The 20,833-nt window shown below is 36.1% G+C and overlaps 1 protein-coding gene across 1 annotated transcript in view; it reads left to right on the forward strand.

Moving 5' to 3' along the window:
• The window catches only part of LOC103012302 (C-type lectin domain family 12 member A), a 234,448-nt gene that overhangs the window by 43,445 nt on the left and 170,170 nt on the right, over window positions 1–20,833 (forward strand). The window lies entirely within an intron of this gene.

Here is a 20,833-nt window from a genome sequence, read left to right on the forward strand (position 1 = left end):
ACCATTTTAATTGTGACATGTCTTGGTGTAGGTCTGTTTGGTTTCATCTCGTTTGGGACTGTCTGTGTTTCATGTACCTGGATCTCTGTTTCCTTCCTTACGTTTGGGAAATTTTCAGCCATACTTTCTTCAAATACATTTTTGATTCCCTTTTCTCTCTCTTCTCTTTCTGGAACCCTTATTATGTGTAGTTGGCACACTTTATATTATCCCACAGATCTTGCATGTTGCTTTTTTCTTTTTAATTTGTCTTTCTGTTTGCTCTTCTAATTGGGTGATTTCCATTCTTCTAAATTCCAAATCACTTATGCATTCTTCTGTGTCATTTAGTCTGCTATTCATTGCTTCTAGAGTGCTTTTTATCTCAGAAATTGAATTATCTAGTTTTGATTGGGTCTTCTTTATAGTTTCTAGTTTCTTGTTAAAATGGTCTATGATCAGTTCTCTTCCCTAATTCAGTTAGAAATTTTATTACTGATGTTTTGAGTTCATTGTCTGGTAGACTGATTATCTCTATTTCATTATTTAATTTTCAGGGATTTTTCTCTTACTCTTTCAATTGAGAGTATCTCCTTTGCCTTTTCACTTTACATAACTTTCTCTGTCTTTATGAGTTTAGGTGAAACAGTTACCTAGTGCGTTCTTGAAGGGGTGTTCTTATGTGGGAGCACCGCTATGTAGACTGTATGTGTATGACGCCTTTGGTGGGAAGACTGGATTGACGTGAATGCCAGTCACATCTTCCTCAGGGTGTGCTGGCCACTATCACCTTGGCAGGGGGTGCGGTGGTGATGGAGGAGCTAAAGCCTGCTCAAGGTGTGAGGTGGGACTTCCTCTCTGCTCAGTGGCCATAGTTGCACTGTTGGGGCAGGGTCTGTTTCCAAGTTGCTAGAGCAGACGTTGTGAGGGTCAGGCTTGAGCTGGCTCTGTTTCCTTTGTGTGTTTTTCCTTCTCCCTACCCTGGGGACTTTGCCCCAAATGAGGAGAATGCTGAAGTAAGTGAGGCTTGTGCAATTACAGAAGTCTGACGTGCTGCCTGTGTAGGCATCTGTGGCTCTTCTCAGGCACAGCCCGAAGTTATATCTTTCCCCCCGTTGTGGTCATCCCAGATTTAGTGCGAGGTTGTGACATGGAGTAGGTGGGGACAGAGTGTTTTCTTGGCTGGGACTGGGGAGTGTGGCATGGTAGGCTGTGGGAATTCAAGCAGCTATGCTGCTGTCAGATGTCTGGGCTGCTTGTGGGGTGCTGTTTGTCCACTGTTGCCCCACCTGGACCACACCATGGGCCTTGGGTTGCCTCTGTGTCCCTACATCAAGCCTTTCCCAGGTTCTGGATGCCCTAGATCCAGTGTCAAGCTGTGGCATGGAGTGAGTGGGGCCAGGGCACTCATTTAGCTTGGATTTGGGGGCACAGTGAAGCAGCAGCTGCTAGGGAAGACCTCTTTCCACCTGTCTGGTGGCAAGCAGCATCTGGGCACTCCACACGAGTGTAGTCTAGGCTTCTCCAGCCCCTATGTCTGCCCCAGAGCTTCTCCAAACAGCCAAGGGGGCTTGTCTCTTCCGCGTAGGAGCCCAGGATTGGGACGCCCAGGCTGTGGTTCAACCCTCTCACATCCCAGGGTGAGTGTCCACCCGTGAAATTTCCCTTTTCCTCTTAGTTCCCGCCCAGGGATACAGGTTCTGATCCAGTTTTTTTTTTTTTTTGGTCCTACCCAATTATATGTGTACCATTCTTACAGTCTTGGTTGTATAGGAGTACTTCTGCCAGTTTCCAGTTCGTTTTCCATGAGAATTATTCCACATGTAGATGCATTATTGATGCATTTGTTGGGAGAGGTGAGGTCCATGATCTCTTACTCTGCCATCTTTATCCTCCCTTCTAGTACATTTATTCTTATGAGTCCAGCAATGCATTTGGGACTCAAGCTGGAATAATATGGTCCAGAGAACTTAAAGTCTTGGTCATATGAGTCTGCACTTGACCGATTGAAACTTTATGTCCAACAACAAGTTATATGATTTTGTAGTTGGGCTGGGATCAGATCTTTAAAAAATAGGGATGCAGAAAGATTTTCTTTACAATTTATGTGAAGTCTCCAAAATATCTTAGAAGTGACCATAGACCATTCAGACTAAATAAAATAAATTTGAGCTAGGAACATTCCATTCACTCTATTTATTTCAAATTCAAGTTGTGGCACCTGGAGTGCCAGAGTCTCCAAAACAAAACAAAATACATCATGATGTGGGTTAAAGGTTTCATATTTGAAAATAGTTAGAAATACAGCTGTTAAGAAAATGGCACAATTTTATAAGTATTTTATTTTAAGGAGCTTGAATTTAATATATAAATAATTGTTAGTCTCATGATATTGAAAGGGTAACATTAGTAAAGCTGTGCAATGGGGGTATTAATTCTAGAGGCATTTTGAGAAAAATAGTGGAAAGTGAGAACTAGTGAAGAGAGTTTATAGAATATGATAAAAGTTCCACATAAAAATAATGAAAATCTGAATAGGGAAAAGGTTATGGAACTGTGAAGAAGGAAATAGATATATGAAGCATTGTAGTGATAGAATAAATAGTACTTTGTGGATGTGTGTTATGTCAAAGGCATTTGCTTCAAAGATAGGTTTGGTCATTATGTCCTGACTGTCTGGGTATATTAACTGCTTAGAATAGCATCAATCAGATGTGGAAAGTTGCAATGATTAAAGCACCAGTAATTACCTCATAAATATCTGTCATAAATAAAAAGTTTTATACTTTAATGTCAGTTATTTACAAGTGGTAATTTCCAATTTATTCTGCAGTTAATAATAAAAAATGAATGGATATATTGTACTTACATTTAAAAATTTTTCTATTTTATTTGCATTCTTGAGTGTCTAAAAGTGATGTCTTAAAATGTATTTTCTTTTGTAAATTTTATAAATTTCAGTTTATTGTCTAGAAGAACTTCTGAATACATGGGAAACCAACCATCAAAATGAGACTTCACCTTGCAAAATTATATAAAACAGAGGTATGTATTAGATTGCAATGAGAACCTTGATATCAATGTAAGCTGTTTAAATTTAGATGTATATATACAATTAATAAGTATAAGATCAGAGTTAGTAACTGTGGTGCGCTTATCAGAAAAATTCTTATATATCGTGGACTTCTCTTGAAGTTAAGGAGGATAATTGAAAACAATAATACAAAAATTATAATACACAGAGCTAACATGGGTGACAAAGTTATCCTCATGGATGCACTTTTTGTTGTCAAGGTCCTTCTCTGAAGAAAACTGATATTTTATTTCTGCTGAAAATAAAGTCTTGGCAGCAAGGAAATTGTTCTGAAGCACTGAGCTCCAGTCTTATCAAGACAAATAACAAGGAAGAATTGGAAATGTATGGCATGATATTCCTTCCTACATTTTCTTATACAGAAGATAATTATAGAGACATTTTAACATCCTGTGTTCACTCAAGCATGCTAAACTCAACATATTATAATAATTGGAGATCTCTTAATCAAACCCAAAATACCAAAATATGGGCTTAAATGGTTATGTGATTTGTAATTGCAAATGTATTTGCATATAGAAGTAAATGCTAATATATTAAAATCTCAGACCTTGGTAAATAAATGGGAGGAAACCACATAGAACATGCAAACTGAAGAGCATTTAGTCACAAGGTTAAAGGTTAACCTTGACAAGGTTAAATTAAAAGGGGCATAAGTGGAGTTAAAAGGATCTGAGGCTATTAAAATATATAAGAAGAGGTAAAGCAACTATTTATCTTGGACATTACAAAGTCAAGAATGCATGTTGAAATTTTCAGAATAATCATTGAAATAATAAAATATTAAGTAAGTATGAAGATAATGAAGGAATTATCTCAATTGATAGAATGATAATAATTTAATGGGATAATTCTTTTTTTAAAAGATTTTTTTGATGTGAATTTTTTGGGTGATTGGGATTGACATGTATACACTGATATGTTTAAAATTGATGACTAATGAGAACCTGCAGTATAAAAAAACAAACAAAACAACTAATACTAAACTTTCATTGGGTTATTTGTATGGAAATATGTTAATATAAATGTTTCAGACATTACATGAGATTTCTAAAAATCTTATATGTTCTGGTATAATGTTATAAGTCATAATTCTAGTTATTACTTTAAAATGTATATCTCAGAAATAACTAAAAAAAAAGATTTTTTTGATGGGGACCATTTTTAAAGTCTTCTTTTTTTTAATTAATTAATTAGTTAATTTTATTTTTAGCTGTGTTCAGTCTTCATTGCTGCACGTGGGCTTTCTCTAGTTGCGGTGAGTGGGGGCTACTCTTCGTTGCGGTATGTGGGCTTCTCATTGCGGTGGCTTCTCTTTGTTTCAGAGCATGGGCCCTAGGCACGCGGGCTTCAGTAGTTGTAGCACGAAGGCTCAGTAGTTGTGACGCATGGGCTCAGCTGCTTCGCGACATGTGGGATCTTCCTGGACCAGGGCACGAACCTGTGTCCTCTGCATTGACAGGTGGATTCCTAACCACTGCACCACCAGGGAAGTCCCCATTTTTTAAGTCTTCATTGAATTTGTTACAATATTGCTTCTGTTTTATGATTTGGGTTTTTGGCCGCGAGGCATGTGGGATCTTATCTCCCCGACGAGGGATCGGCCCGCACCCCCTGCATTGGAAGGTGAAGTCTTAACCACTGAACTGCTAGGGAAGTCCCTTAATAAGATAATTCTTAATTAATAGATAATACTCCATGAAATCACTGAAGTAGAAGGATTCATATCAGAATCATTCTTAGACAAAGACAATCATTCTGAGGGCAGCAGGAGTTCAAGCAAGAACTTCAGCCTTATCTCTTGGAAACTTTCTGGGTATTGAGGGGCCCAAAAAATATTGAGGGTGGACATTGGAGTATAAGAATGAATAACTCTAATCTCAAAAATGGAAGCAAGCTCAAAAGCCTTCAAGTCACAGTATTCTCCTTTTCCTATCAACTACTTTCACTTGCAGGGTAATTTTATTTACCTCTGTCAATTGGTCCTTTTTTTAAAAACTACTTAGGTTCCCTTGACTTCTTCATAGTTCTTACAGATTCATTTATCTCAGAGGTATATATATAGTTTCATAACCCATAATGTATTTTTCTCAACCATTTTTTCTAGAAAAATAACCATGTGGTTTTGTATGAGGAAGCCACACTAAGGAGCCTCATCTTCATGTAATCTTGCTTCGCATTTCTTTCAGTCTCAAGTAAAGCCCTAAAATAAATTTACAACATCTTTTTTGCTCTATTTCCTCTCTTTAATATATGTTTCTATAAGAACTAGTTTATTATCCTCCTGTGGAACTGATGGTAGCTGATTCTTCAAACCATTTTAAAGCTGAGGCTCCAAACATATTTATTATCTTAATTTCTATTTTCAGTAAATTTTCTGTACCAGGATTTTATAGTCTCCAGATATAATTCCCATGATCATCTTATTACTGACTATTCTATTTAGGCTAATGCCCGATCATTGTTCCTTCAAAAGAAGGTGTATCTCACCCCAAATTTACTGGACAAAATATGCTCTGCTTCCAAAAGACCATTATCTTGGGAAAGAGTAGGTATATTCCATGTTGGTAATAGTAATAAATATGGCAGACACTGCAGGTAAAAGCTGAAGGACACTACAGACCCATATGCACCCAGAGCAAGAGATAAGAGGGGAAGGCACACAACAGATCATCTAAGGCTCTGAGGAGAAGCTAGGTGTGATTCTTTGGGAAGTAAAGACATTCAACAGCAACCATATATATGAGGGAATAAAAAATCTATACAGAGACCCAGGCACGATGCAAGTTCAAAAAGGCCTGAGAAGACCTTAAGGCTTCATCTCAGGCTAATCCCAAGACTCAAAGTTCAAAACTAATAAATATAGAATTGCCCTGACACAGAGCCAATTTGCAAAGACTGGGAAAGGCAGCTGTTTTACCAAATGCCCAATTTTCAACAACAACTAATCACAAGTCATATAAAGGAACAGGAAAATACAGCTCACTCAAAAGACAAAATGAATCTGCAGAAACTGTCCATGAAGAAGCACAGATATCAGTCTATGTAAACAAACCTTTAAAGCAACTGTACTAAATATGCTCACAGAGCTAAAGAAAAACACAGACAGGGCTTCCCTGGTGGCGCAGTGGTTTAGAATCTGCCTGCTAATGCAGGGGACACGGGTTCGAGCCCTGGTCTGGGAAGATCCCACATGCCACGGAGCAGCTGGGCCCGTGAGCCACAACTACTGAGCCTGCGCGTCTGGAGCCTGTGCCCCGCAACGGGAGGGGCCGCGATAGTGAAAGGCCCGCGCACCGCGATGAAGAGTGGCCCCCACTTGCCGCAACTAGAGAAAGCCCTCGCACGAACCGAAGACCCAACACAGTCATAAATAAATAAATAAAGTAGCTATTAAAAAAAAAAAAAGTGTCTTATTAAAAAAAAAAAAAAAGAAAAACACAGACAAAAAAAATTAAAGGAAAACAGGAAAATTATATATGAACAAAATGAGAATTTCAAAAATATAAATAGAAAATATCATAAAAGAACCAAACAGAAATATAGAGCTGAACAATACAATAACTGAATAGAAAAATTTAATGCATGATGTCAAAAGAAGATTAGACAGATAAAAGAATCAGCTAACTTGAAGCCACGATCTTTAAAATTATTGAATCTGAGGACCAGAAAGAGAAAAATATGAAGAAAAGTGAACAGAACTGAAGGAACTTACAGGAAACTGTCAAGAATACCAACATATGCATTATGGGTGTCACAGACCAAAAAGAGAGAAAGGGGCAGAGATTATTTGAAGAAATAATGGTCAAAAACATCTAAATTTGATGAAACACATGAATCTATAAATCCAAAAATCTCAAGTAAGATAAACCGAAAGAGAGCCATACTGAAGCATACAATCAAACTGTCAAAAGCCAAAGACAAAGAGAGAATCTTGAAAACAACAAAAGAATAATAACTAGCCATGTACAAAGGATCCTTGGTAAGATTGTTAGTGGATTATCCAGTGAATAACTATGAAGGCTAGAAGTCAGCGGAATGTTATATTTTGTGGGCCTGTAGCAGCATGCTGTAGATAATGTTTGCGTCATCCCCAAATTTGTATGTTGAAATCCTAACCCACATTGTCATGGTTTTAGAAAGTGGGTCCTTTAGGAGGTGATGAGGTCATGAAGGTAAAACCTTCATAAATAAGATTAATGCCCTTACAAAAGAGTCTACAAAAAGCTTCCTTATTCCTTACATGATGTAAGGACACAAAAAGAAGACTGTAGTCTATAGACCAGGAAGGAGGATCTTGCCAGATACCAAATCTGTCAGCCCATCTTGATCTTGGACTTCCCAGCCTCCAAAATTGTAAGAAATAAATTTCTGTTATTTGTAAGCCACCCATTATATGGTATTCTGCTGTAGAAGCCCAAACTGAATAAGTTATCAAGTAAGAATTTAATAGGCTTCTTATATATTTTACCTCTGGGAACACCAAGATCAACAATCCAATGCCGTACGTCTGCATAAGCCAGACTATTCTGATTGTCTCTTTGATCCTACTGTCCATTATGGTAACCACACCCACCTTGCTTTTGGTGGTTGAATGCTGCCACTTGGCCCCTGACACCTCAGGGTGCGATTACTCCCCATTGCATTTACCTTTCCCAATTCAGTGACCGCAGTTCTCACTGTGAGGTCTGGCCTAGAGAGAAGAGTAACCATAGAGCTCTTCAAGGATGGCTAGTGTCCTCTTACAAATTTTTTTTTGCAGTAATGGTGAAAGGTATGTCTTCTAGATCCTCCCCATATGGTTGAGTAGGTCTTAAATGACAAATCCACTCTAACGTTCTGATCTCCCTAAGCCATCGAATCCCTTCCTCTACATTAAACCATGGAGTGCCCAGCATTCCACTGTGGGCCACTGTCAAATTATTGTGTTGTACACCTGAAACTAATATAATATTATGTGTCAATTATATCTCAATGTAAAAAAAAAAAAACAAACCTGTTGAACTAATAAGCTAATTCAGCAAAGTTACAGATACAAATCAACATACAAAAATCAATTGCATTTCTATACATTAAAAACAAGCTAGTGAACTATGAAAAAAATTAAGAAAATAATCTCATTTACAATAGCATCAAAAATAATAAAATAGTTAGGAATAAACTTAACCTAGGAGGTGAAAAAGTTGTGCACTGAAAATTACAAATCTTCAATGGAAGAATTTTTTTAAAAATTTTAATTTTATTGGAGTATAGTTGATTCACATTATTGTGTTAGTTTCAGGTGTACAGCAAAGTGATTCAGTTATACATACACATATATTCATTCTTTTTAAGATTCTTTTCTCATATAGGTTATCCCAGAATATTGAGTAGAGTTCCCAGTGCTATACAGTAGGTTCTTTTTGGTTATCTATCTTATATATAGTAGTGTGTGTATGTTAATCCCATACACACACTACTGATTTATATCTCCCCCCCATGTTTCCCCTTGGTTACCCTAAGTTTGCTTTTGATATCTGTAAGTTTGCTTCTGTTTTGTAAATAAGTTCATTTGTTTCATTTTTTAAAAATTAGATTCCACATATGAGTGATATCATATGATATTTATCTTTCTCTGTCTGACTTCACTTAGTATGATAATCTCTAGGTCCATCCATGTTGCTGTAAATGGCATTATTTCACTCTTTTATATGGCTGAGTAATAGTCCATTGTATATATGTACCACATCTTTATCCACTCTTCTGTCCATGGACATTTAGGTTGCTCCCATGTCCTGGTTATTGTAAATAGTGCTGCAATAAACACTGGGGTGCATGTATCCTTTTGGATTATGGTTTTCTCTGGATGGAAGAAATTAAAGAAGACACAAATGAATGAAAAGACATTCTGTTTATGAGTTGGAAGACTTAATATTGTTGAAATGTCCAAGTTATCCAAAGTGATATACAGATTCAATGAAATCTCTATCAAAACCCCAATGGCAGTTTTTACAAAAAATAAACCCAACCCTAAAATGGGTATGGAATCACATGAAATCCTGAATAATCAAAGCAATTTTGAATAAAAAGAACTAAGCTGAAATTATCACACTCCTTGATCACAAAACACATTACAAGGCTACAGTTATCAAAATAATACAGTACTGGCATATGCAACAACACTGGATAAACCAGGAAGACATGCTAAGAGAAATAAGCCAGACACAGAAGGACAAATATCTCATGATCCACTTAGATGAGGTACCGAAAAGAGTCAAATTCATAGAAACAGAGAATAGAATGGTGGTTACCAGGGATTGGGGGTGGGAGGAATGGGGAGTTGCTGTTCAACGGGTATAATGTTTTAGTTTTGCAATATGAATAAGTTCTAAAAATCTATTGTAGAACATTGTGCCTATAGTTTAAAATTTGTTAAGAGGGTAGATGTCATGTCCAATGTTCTTACCACAATAAAAATAAAATAAAATGAAATGAAATAAAATAAAATAAAATAAAATAAAATAATTTCAGAGCAGTTAAAAAAAAGACAAGTTACTACACCCTATATTGTGAACTGAATTTCTATTACTACAGTTCTATATATACATAGAATGCATGGAGAAGAGAGGAAAATTCACATGCACACTACCAAAATTCTGACTCTAAAATAGTGTCCACTCTGTCACTGCTATTTGTCAGCCCTTCAGAAAAAGTAGCATCAGAGAACAGATTTTATCTGTCCATTTTACTTCTGTTATCTGAAGCTCCTAGAACCATGTCTAAACCATTGCAGACTTTTAAAAAATAATTATCTGTTCAATGGATTAATGAATGCATGAATGTATGAATGGAACCAAGTGAGGGGTAGCATTCTAAAACTGAATAACTCTTAAGAATCAACTAAGATCTTGGGGAGTGGGAATGAAGGAGGGGCAAGATAGGGGAAGGGGAAAGAGATACAAATTACTATGTATAAAATAAGTAAGTTACAAGGATATATAGTACAAAATAGGGAATATAGCTGATATTTTATAATAACTACAAATGGGATTTAACCTTTAAAAGTTGTGAATCACTATATTTTACACCTGAAACATATAATATTGTAAATCAACTATACCTCAATTATACACTAATATGTATAAAATAGATAACTAATAAGAACCTGCTGTATAAAAAATAAATTTAAAAAACTATACCTCATTTAAAAAGGAAATGTGAAAATGTATTTTTATAAAAGGGGAAGAAAAGAATCAACTATGAACGGGTTCAACAGCAATGTGATAATACTATATAGGAAAGGAAAACTGAATTAAATGGGTTTGTTCAAAGATGATCATAATCGTTCCAATTCATCAACTGAGTGAGATAATCTAATGAGAAAAGGTACACAGAGCATTTAGAACAATAGCAGCACAAAGCTAAAAGAAATGACAACACGAAGATGGCCTATTTAGCATTCAATTCTAATTTTTAGTTGATCCAAATTGGGTGGACATTCTCTTCTCTTCCTTCTTGAACCTGCTAAATACGAGATGTCAAAAGTCAATTGTTTCAAATGCCTGATTCTGTCATGTGTTAGATCTATAAAGTTGAATAGGATACATAATCCCTGGGAGATTCATTTTCCTCATCTGAAAAGTGTGAAACTGAACTGAATAGTTTATTAGAAATATGTCATGAGAATTGTTCAATGTATGTATAGGTATTAACATATACCTAGCAACTAATAAATAATAAAACATTAGAAAAAATATATATGTTGGGGCTCACAGGACAGAGGGCAATAGTTATAGTAAGTTTGGAGATTAAATTTTAACTAAATTGTCTGGATTCTGATATGGCGCAGTGCTGAAATTGTCAGAAATGCTACTAAGATGGTCACTAAGGATCAATCAACATATCATTCTTTGTTCACACATTTATGCATCAGTTGAATACACTCAATCGGTTCAATACAGTTTGTACATGTGTGGCTGGTACATCACACTGTACAGCGCAGAATATTTCCAACCACAGGCTTGTTGCTGCTTGAAATAACATATAACACTTAAACTACTCTAGATGTGACCATACAGTTCTGGGGAGGAGGTGGATGGGTATGGAGTAAACAGCATTTCTGATTAAAAGAACAAGCAACAGTTGCAAAATATATCGGGAGTCAAAGCAGTGTATCTGGCCAAGGAAGAGAAGATAAAGCTTAAGGAGGAAAGAGACTGAAAGTGAGGTGTACAAGCCTGAACGTGGGTGATCTTTGTCACTTTAACGTCATTGTGTTGTTATCATTCAGGCAAGTGTGATCACAGGAAACCACACTAAATTCAGAATCATAACAGCCTTTACCCACTAAGAGAGGAGGACAGAAGAATAAAGAGCCAAACAAAGAAAAAAAAATGATGAGGATAGTAAAACATTGATTGGCCTGTGGATACTCTAATCATATTTTACATGAGATATTTTTTAACCTGCATAGAATGTATGAGAGAATGGACAGAGGTAGCATATTTTGTAGATGGAGATATTGGAAAATAAAGACACATCAGGAACAACACCGAAGTTGCTATGGGGGAGGGTTTCAATGATACCAAATGAAAATTATCCTGGCTGCTATTTATGTAAATATGATTTTTAAAAATATTGAACTCTTAGTGAAAAAATTTATTGCCTGTCCCAAGTTTCTAATAAACCCTTGTCACCACAGAAAAGTGATTGAATTCAACAGAAAGTTTTCAGAACAGGCAGCTCACACCAGAAGAAAAGAAAGCTATCATATGGCAAAAATTATTCCTGAGATAAAAGGTGAATCAAACAGCCATGATTTTGCAGAATATATTAAAAGAATCAAACTATTCTTAGAAATCTGCTGCAAGAGTCTGTAGTTAAATGTCAATTTTATCAAGAACACAATCTAAAACTTAAAACTTATTTGACAAGTAGAAGCCAAATTTCTAAATTAAAAAAAAAAAAGTTATTCTAATCCAGAGTGACAGGAGACATAGCCAGCATGAACCACACATAACGCCCAACAGAATCAGAAAATAAAGACAAATCAAGTCCAAAAATATCAGCAATTTTTCTTTTATAGATAGTGCTTTCTCATCATTTTCTTTAAAGAAGGTATAATGTGCAAAGAGAAGTCCGTGATACCTTATGTAAAGTCCATGGAGAGACATGTATTTTAATATTCAGACTTTTTTTTTGGATTAACAAGTGTTACATATGAATACATATATGAATTACATGAATTAGTTCCCAGTGGGGTCATATGAAATCCAAACGCATTAATGTTTATTCAGCAAAATGTAAAAGGCAAAATCTATAATTAGCTTAGTTCAGGTTCTCACACCAGACAGATGAAAATGTTTTACTTTACAGATACATGGATTTCAGCATTGTGGATAAGGGGCGACAGAGTTGTATCTTTCATGTCAGTATATCAAATAAAGTATTCTCAATTCTTTCTTTACAAAACATGTTTCAACACCCCCCACCACCAATTACTGAACCTTTCTACACATGGTTCCATACTGATAATTTATCTGAATGATCTTACCCACATGTTACAGTAAAAAAGCTGACATATAGATTAGACAAGATAGGTTCAAAAAATCTCTTCACAAAATACTGTGTTAGCAAGTCATACTTCCAATTGGGTATGAGAAGTATCTCTCCCAAAATACTGTGCTTCTGTGTCCTTGGGAGACCTGGTTTCTTCCACCCTGTGTCCGTCACTATCTTTTTCGTCCTCCTCGACCTTCCCCTGCTCTGCTCCTGTCTCAGGTGCTGATTCATGCAGAATACATTTCACAGTTTCCAGGACCAACCAGTTTCCAGTCAGGTTCAGTCAATGGGAGCAACTGGCTTGACATTTGGAAGGTGAGAAGTGAGGAGAAGCCTGGTGTTTTTGCTTTTCTCTACTTGCTTCAGGCTGCATCTCCTGCCATGGCTACACCAGCCATGTGGGTTTAACTCCTGCCAAACAGCAACTGCTGCCCCTTCCCAGCTCCCAGCACACACCATCCACTGTGGTCCCAGTTCTCACCAAGTGGTTCCGGAGAACCCACCTGCTCCCTCGGCTCTCCCAGCCCTGGGAATGGTCCCAGCTTTCTGTTTTTCTCATCTCTGGGCTGTCTTCTTTCTCCTGTTTGTCTTTTCAGGCTCTCCAACTGTTTTGTAAATATTTCCCTGTATTCAATACCCTCCATTTAATGATCTGGCATGGGCTTTGTTTACCTGCCTGGACCCTCACCAGTGCCAGACCCTACTTCAAATAAGATCCAAACTACTCACCACGCCCTTGCTTCCCTGACTAGTCCTCTGGTCTTATTTCCTATCCCTCTTCCCCTCATTCACTCTACTCTAGTCACAATGTCTTCCTGCTCTTCCTCAAACAAACCATGCAGTCTTGCATCTCAGAGCCTATGCACTGTTTGCATGGCTCCTCCCCCAAATATTTTAGAGGCCTGCTCCTTCATTTCATCCAGGCCTTACTCTTGAAAAATTCCCACAGAGTCCTGTACCTGCAGTTCTCCTCACGTGGGCAGTGAACTTCCACTGGTTTATTGCCTGTTTATGATTATTCCCTCAAACCAAAGATATCCTGTGTTCCACACCTTCTGTTTGAGCTTTATATTTGACCAGACAGTATTCTTTTATAGCATCTGTGTTTGTTTGCTATTGCTACTGTAACAAATCACCACAATCTTAGTAAATGAAAACAACAAAAATTTATTATCTTATAGTTTTGGAGGCTAGAAATCTGAAATGAGTCTTACAGGACTAATGTTAAGGTTTTATCAGGGCTGGTTTCATCTGCAGGCTTCAAGTGAGAATACTTTCCTTGTCTCATCCAGTTTCTGGGGCTGCTAGCATTCCTTGAATTGTGGCCACTCACTCCAATCTCTGTTTCCATAGCCACATAGATTTCTCCCCATCTCATCGATCCCTTGTCAAAGCACACCCTGCTTCCGTCTTGTAAGGACATTTGTGATTACATTTAGGACACACCTGGATAATCCAGGATAATCTTCCCATCTCAAGATCCTTAATTTACAGCTTGGATGTGAAGGATCATGACCATTTTGTCACATCAGTGTTATTATCAGTTGGGCATACATCACCATAGGTAACAGAATTAGCTTCAAAATCATGACTGGATTTTTCTTTGGAAGAGGAAAGAAGAGACAGAAAACAATGTAAAATAATATGAGGCTGGAAAAATATTTAATGTAATAAAAAATGAGAAATAACATGAGGATGGAGAAATCATTGATGAAAGTCATACATATGACTATGCAAATGTTATAGTCACATTCTAAATAATATATTTATTTCCAAGAGATTTCTTCTCAAGTGAGCGCAATGGGTAACATGTTTTTTTTTAAAGGAAATAATGGGGAAGTAAATGCATTATCAGGAAAAACTCCTGAATACCTGTCATACTTCCTACTTATATAAAACAGAATCTTTTGAAAAGTTGAATTATTCCCTCTTAGAGAACTAAATTGTGATTGGACAAGAAAATTATCAAAATAAATATATAAATATTCATATTAGACAAACAGAAAGCTAGAGCATGAGACCATGATAGAAATAATTCCTGAAATAATAAGTGAATGAAACAGGGGAGATTTGCAGAACATACTGAAGGAAACAATCTATTCTTAGCAACCAGTTATAAAAGCTCTGTATCTAAATGGCAGTTTTAGGAAGAATATACAAAGCTAAGATTTTATTTTAAAATAACAGTATTGATTTAAATATCCATGGTTGTCATGAGACAAAACCTTATGAGATAATTAAGAAAATCAACAGACAATATAGGGGATTCAAGACAGCACCAGTTCAGGGATTGTGTTAAATATAAGACGTAGTCACACTATATATTTTGAGTGGGAGGGGTAAGAAACGGATTTATTTAGAAAGAAACACAGTCCAGAGACAGAGTGTGGGCCATCTTAGAAGGCGAGAGGCCCTGAAATATGGGGTGGTTAGTTTTTATGGGCTGGGTAATTTCATGGGCTAATGAGTGGGAGGATTTTCCAACTATTTTGGGGAAAGGGCGGGGATTTCCAGGAATTGGGCTACTGCCCACTTTGTGGCCTTTTATGGTTAGCTTCTAAACTGTCATTGGCACCCGTGGGTGTGTCATTTAGCATATGCTAATGCATTACAGTGAGCATATAATGAGGCTCAAGGTCTACTGGAAGTCAAATTTCCCTCCATCTTGGACCTAGTTGGTTCTAACTACTATTTTTTTTCTAGTAATAGGACTGATATAGGTGCCAAATCCCTGCTATATATTTTTATTTTTGGTTGAAAATACATACATACACACACACACACACACACATCTTCCTGGGGACAATCTCATTCAGTGACCAAATTGCCTAACTAAGAAGAAGGAAAATAGAGTCACAAATTTCTTTCATAAATTTTTGAGAAGACCATACCAAAAATTCAAAAACGACAAGATGCCCAAGAATGGTAAGGGGTATGGTGGTCCATCAAATACCTTAACTATTAGTCATTTTGAATGGCTTTATATTAAAATGTTCACAATTGTCAGAATGTAAATAATGTCAAAAACTGAAAACCTGATACAGATTAAAGTAATGTTGCTGGAATTGGTTGATCAAAGTGAAATAGTAACACTATTGTTTAGAAAATTGCTAACAGCAGTAAGGCACCATGGATAACTCCAAAAAGGGGTTAAGTATTCGATGTAATTAACCTACCAGGAGTGGGTAGGGGGCAATGCCCTGTGCTTTGTGGTCTCCTCTACCAGAAAACAATGGGATCAACTTTGGGAGTCACGAGTCTGGCATGCAGTGGAAGCCTGTGTAATCAGAAACAGAGTCCTGTACTTTGTGCCAGTCTGTGATAAAATTGCATCAAAACTGAATGCATGAAGATGGTGGAAATGAAGTCATCACTTCTGGAACTACTACTCTGGAAGTAAGGATGCCAAAGGAACTCTAAGAAACCAAAAATAAAATCTTGCCCACATTGGAAAACAAAATCGGTGGAAATTAATATCACATTTTGTCTGAAATGTGAACATCACATATAATAACATGGATGACTCAGAACATTACACTGAGAGAAAAAATGTTTTATGCAAAACAGGACATGCTGTATTATTCCAAATTCTTGAAAAAGAATATATAACACATACTAGAGAAACATCAGAATAGTGGTTGACTTTAAAGAGTGGGCTCTATTGGAATGGACTTGAGGGAATCTATTGGAATGGACTTGAGGGAATTTTCTGGGAAAGAGTAATATTCTTCATCTTAATCAGGGTTTGCAACAGACTGTATGAAAAACTCGTTGAATGGTATGCTAAAATCTGTGCATTTCATTGTATATAAATTTTACTTCAAAAGAAAAAGAGGATTGTAAACAAATATTGAAATTAGTTAGTGATATACATGCTGTAGTATTCAGGGGGAAGTGTGCTGACATCTGGATATTATTTTGAAATGCATAAAAAATAAAATGTATCGAGTATGGATAAAGGCATGAGAGATAGATATGTGCTGGAGAAAGTATAGTCAAATGTTAATAGTACAATCAGGGTGGTGAATATACCTACCCTTGCTATAAAATTATTTCACCAGTTCTGTTTTTAAATTTTCACAATATAATGTTGATCTGAATGGCAATGCTTAACTTTATTTCTGTGGTTCAAAAGCTTTTCAGGCTCTTCTTCCAAGGATAATATTGATATATACTTCAGGGATATTTTGGATGAAATGTGTATAAATTATGTGTGATATCTGCCTGTTTATACTAATAATTCAGTTATATTATTCACTGACTTCTAAACAGGGTGAGTTGTAACATGGCATGTTAATGCTTCAGATATGACCCTTCAACAGTAGCTAATAAAGCAATGTATTATAGCATATGTGCTGCATTGTTATAATTATATAACTTCCAAAGAATCAAGTTGAAAATTTTACTAATTATCACTACATGTAAAAGATGATACATAATTAATAGAACTATATTAAACAAACACAAAATCCTATATATAATAATCTCAGTTTTATTTAGTTTTCTTGAAAATAAAACCTCTCTTTTCCTTTTGTATAGTATAAGAGAATTCTTGACCATTCTTACTCATTTTGTTGTTGCTATCTTTTTGTGTCTAGGTACTCCTCTGTTTTTTGTTTGTTTTTTGTCAAGACTTGGAAGAGTTTTCACCTAAATATCAGGGCAATCATCATATTTTATAACAGTAAGAACCAGTAAACTTTTGTTGGGACTCGCTTCTTTTTGAAAATTTTTATTCTTAGTGTTGTAACTATTTGACAATAATTTACTTTTCAGCAGAAACTCTGCAAGCCAGAAGGGAGTGGCAGGACATATTTAAGGTGATGAAAGGGAAAAACCTACAACTAAGATTACTCTACCCAGCAAGGATCTCATTCAGATGTGATGGAGAAATCAAAAGCTTTATAGACAAGCAAAAGTTAAGAGAATTCATCACCACCAAACCAGCTTTACAACAAATGCTAAAGGTACTTCTCTAGGCAAAAAACACAAGGGAAGAAAAAGACCTACAAAAACAAACCAAAAAAAATTTTTTAAATGGTAATAGGAACATACATATCGATAATTACCTTAAATGTAAATGGATTAAATGCTCCAAACAAAGACGTAGGCTGGCTGAATGGATACAAAAACAAGACCCATATACATACTGTCTACAAGAGACCCACTTCAGACCAAGGGACACATACAGACTGAAAGTGAGGGGATGGAAAAAGATATTCCATGCAGATGGAAATCAAAAGAAAGCTGGAGTAGCAATTCTCACATCAGACAAAATAGACTTTAAAATAAAGACTATTACAAGAGACAGAGAAGGACACTACATAATGATCAAGGGACCAATCCAAGAAGAAGATATAACAATTGTAAATATTTATGCACCCAACCTAGGAGCACCTCAAAACATAAGGCAAATGCTAACAGCCATAAAAGGGGACATCGACAGTAACACAATCATAGTAGGGGACTCTAAGTCCCCACTTTCACCAATGGACAGATCATCCAAAATGAAAATAAATAAGGAAACACAAGCATTAAATGACACATTAAACAAGATGGAGTTAATTGATATTTATAGGACATTCCATCCAAAAACAACAGAATACACTTTCTTCTCAACTGCACATGGAACATTCTCCAGGATAGATCATATCTTGGGTCACAAATCAAGCCTTGGTAAATTTAAGAAAATTGAAATCATATCAAGTACCTTTTCCAACCAAACACTATGAGACTAGATATCAACTACAGGAAAAAAAACTGTAAAAAATACAAACACATGGAGGCTAAACAATATGCTACTAAATAACCAAGAGATCACTGAATAAATCAAAGAGGAAATCAAAAAATACCTAGAAACAAATGACAATGAAAACACGATGATCCAAAACCTATGGGATGCAGCAAAAGCAGTTCTAAGAGGGAAGTTTATATCATTACAAACCTACCTCAAGAAACAAGAAAAATCTCAAATAAAAAACCTAACCTTACACCTAAAGCAATTAGAGGAAGAAGAACAAAAAATATCCAAAGTTAGCAGAAGAATAGAAATAAAAAAGATCAGATCAGAAATAGACGAAAAAGAAATGAAGGAAATGATAGCAAAGGTCAATAAAACTAAAAGCTCATTCTTTGAGAAGATAAAAAAAATTGATAAACCATTAGCCAGACTCATCAAGAAAAAAAGGGAAAAGACTCAAATCAGCAGAATTAGAAATGAAAAAGGAGAAGTAAGAACTGACACTTAAGAAATACAAAGGATCATAAGAGATTACCACAAGCAACTATATGCCAATAAAATGGACCACCTGAAAGAAATGGACAAATTCTTAGAAAAGCACCACCTTCCAAGACTGAACCAGGAAGAAATAGAAAATATAAACAGACCAATCACAAGCACTGTAATTGAAACTGTGATTAAAAATCTTCTAACCAAAAAAAAGCCCAGGACCAGAAGGCTTCACAGGCGGATTCTATCAAACATTTAGAGAAGAGCTAACACCTATCCTTCTCAAACTCTTCCAAAATATAGCAGAGGGAGGAACACTCCCAAACTCATTCTACGATGCCAACCATCACCCTGATACCAAAACCAGACAAAGATGTCACAAGGAAAGAAAACTACAGGCCAATATCTCTGATGAACATAGATGCAAAAATCCTCAACAGAATACTAGCAAACAGAATCCAACAGCACATTAAAAGTATCATACACCATGATCAAGTGGGGTTTATCACAGGAATGCAAGGATTCTTCAATATACGCAAATCAATCAATGTGATACACCATATTAACAAATTGAAGGAGAAAAACTATATGATCATCTCAATAGATGCAGAGAAATCTTTCGACAAAATTCAAAACCCATTTATGATAAAAACCCTCCAGAAAGTAGGCATAGAGGGAACTTTCCTCAACATAATAAAGGCCATATATGACAAACCCGCAGCCAACATTGTCCTCAGTGGTGAAAAACTGAAACCATTTCCACTAAGATCAGGAAGAAGACAAGGTTGCCCACTCTCACCACTATTATTCAACATAGTTTTGGAAGTTTTAGCCACAGCAATCAGAGAAAAAAAAGAAATAAAAGGAATCCAAATCGGTAAAGAAGAAGTAAAGCTGTCACTGTTTGCAGATGACATGATACTATACATAGAGAATCCTAAAGATGCTACCAGAAAACTACTAGAACTAATCAACGAATTTGGTAACGTAGCAGGATACAAAATTAATGCACAGAACTCTCTTGCATTCCTATACACTAATGATGAAAACTCTGAAAGTGAAATTAAGAAAACACTCGCACTTACCATTGCAGCAAAAAGAATAAAATATCTAGGAATAAACCTACCTAAGGAGACAAAAGTCCTGTATGCAGAAAATTATAAGACACTGATGAAAGAAATTAAAGATGATACAAACAGATGGAGAGATATACCATGTTCTTGGATTGGAAGAATCAACATTGTGAAAATGACTCTACTACCCAAAGCAATCTACAGATTCAATGCAATCCCTATCAAACTACCAATGGCATTTTTCACAGAACTAGAACAAAAAATTTCACGATTTGTATGGAAACACAAAAGACCCCGAATAGCCAAAGCAATCTTGAGAACGAAAAATGGAGCTGGAGGAATCAGGCTCCCTGAGTTCAGACTATACTACAAAGCTACAGTAATCAAGACAGTATGGTACTGGCACAAAAACAGAAATATAGATCAATGCAACATGATAGAAAGCCCAGAGATAAACCCACACACATATGGTCACCTTATTTTTGATAAAGGAGGCAAGAATATACAGTGGAGAAAAGACAGCCTCTTCAATAGGTGGTGCTGGGAAAACTGGACAGCTACATGTAAAAGAATGAAATTAGAACACTCCCTAACACCATACACAAAAATAAACTCAAAATGGATTAAAGACCTAAATGTAAGGCCAGACACTATCAAACTCTTAGAGGAAAACATAGGCAGAACACTCTATGACATACATCACAGCAAGATCCTTTTTGACCCACCTCCTAGAGAAATGGAAATAAAAACAAAAATAAATAAATGGGACCCAATGAAACTTTAAAGCTTTTGCACAGCAAAGGAAACCACAAATAAGACAAAAAGACAACGCTCAGAATGGGAGAAAATATTTGCAAATGAAGCAACTGACAAAGGATGAATCTTCAAAATATACAAGCATCTCATGCAGCTCAATAT

Source organism: Balaenoptera acutorostrata, chromosome 11, assembly GCF_949987535.1.
Source record: "Balaenoptera acutorostrata chromosome 11, mBalAcu1.1, whole genome shotgun sequence".
NCBI classification, from domain to species: domain Eukaryota; kingdom Metazoa; phylum Chordata; class Mammalia; order Artiodactyla; family Balaenopteridae; genus Balaenoptera; species Balaenoptera acutorostrata.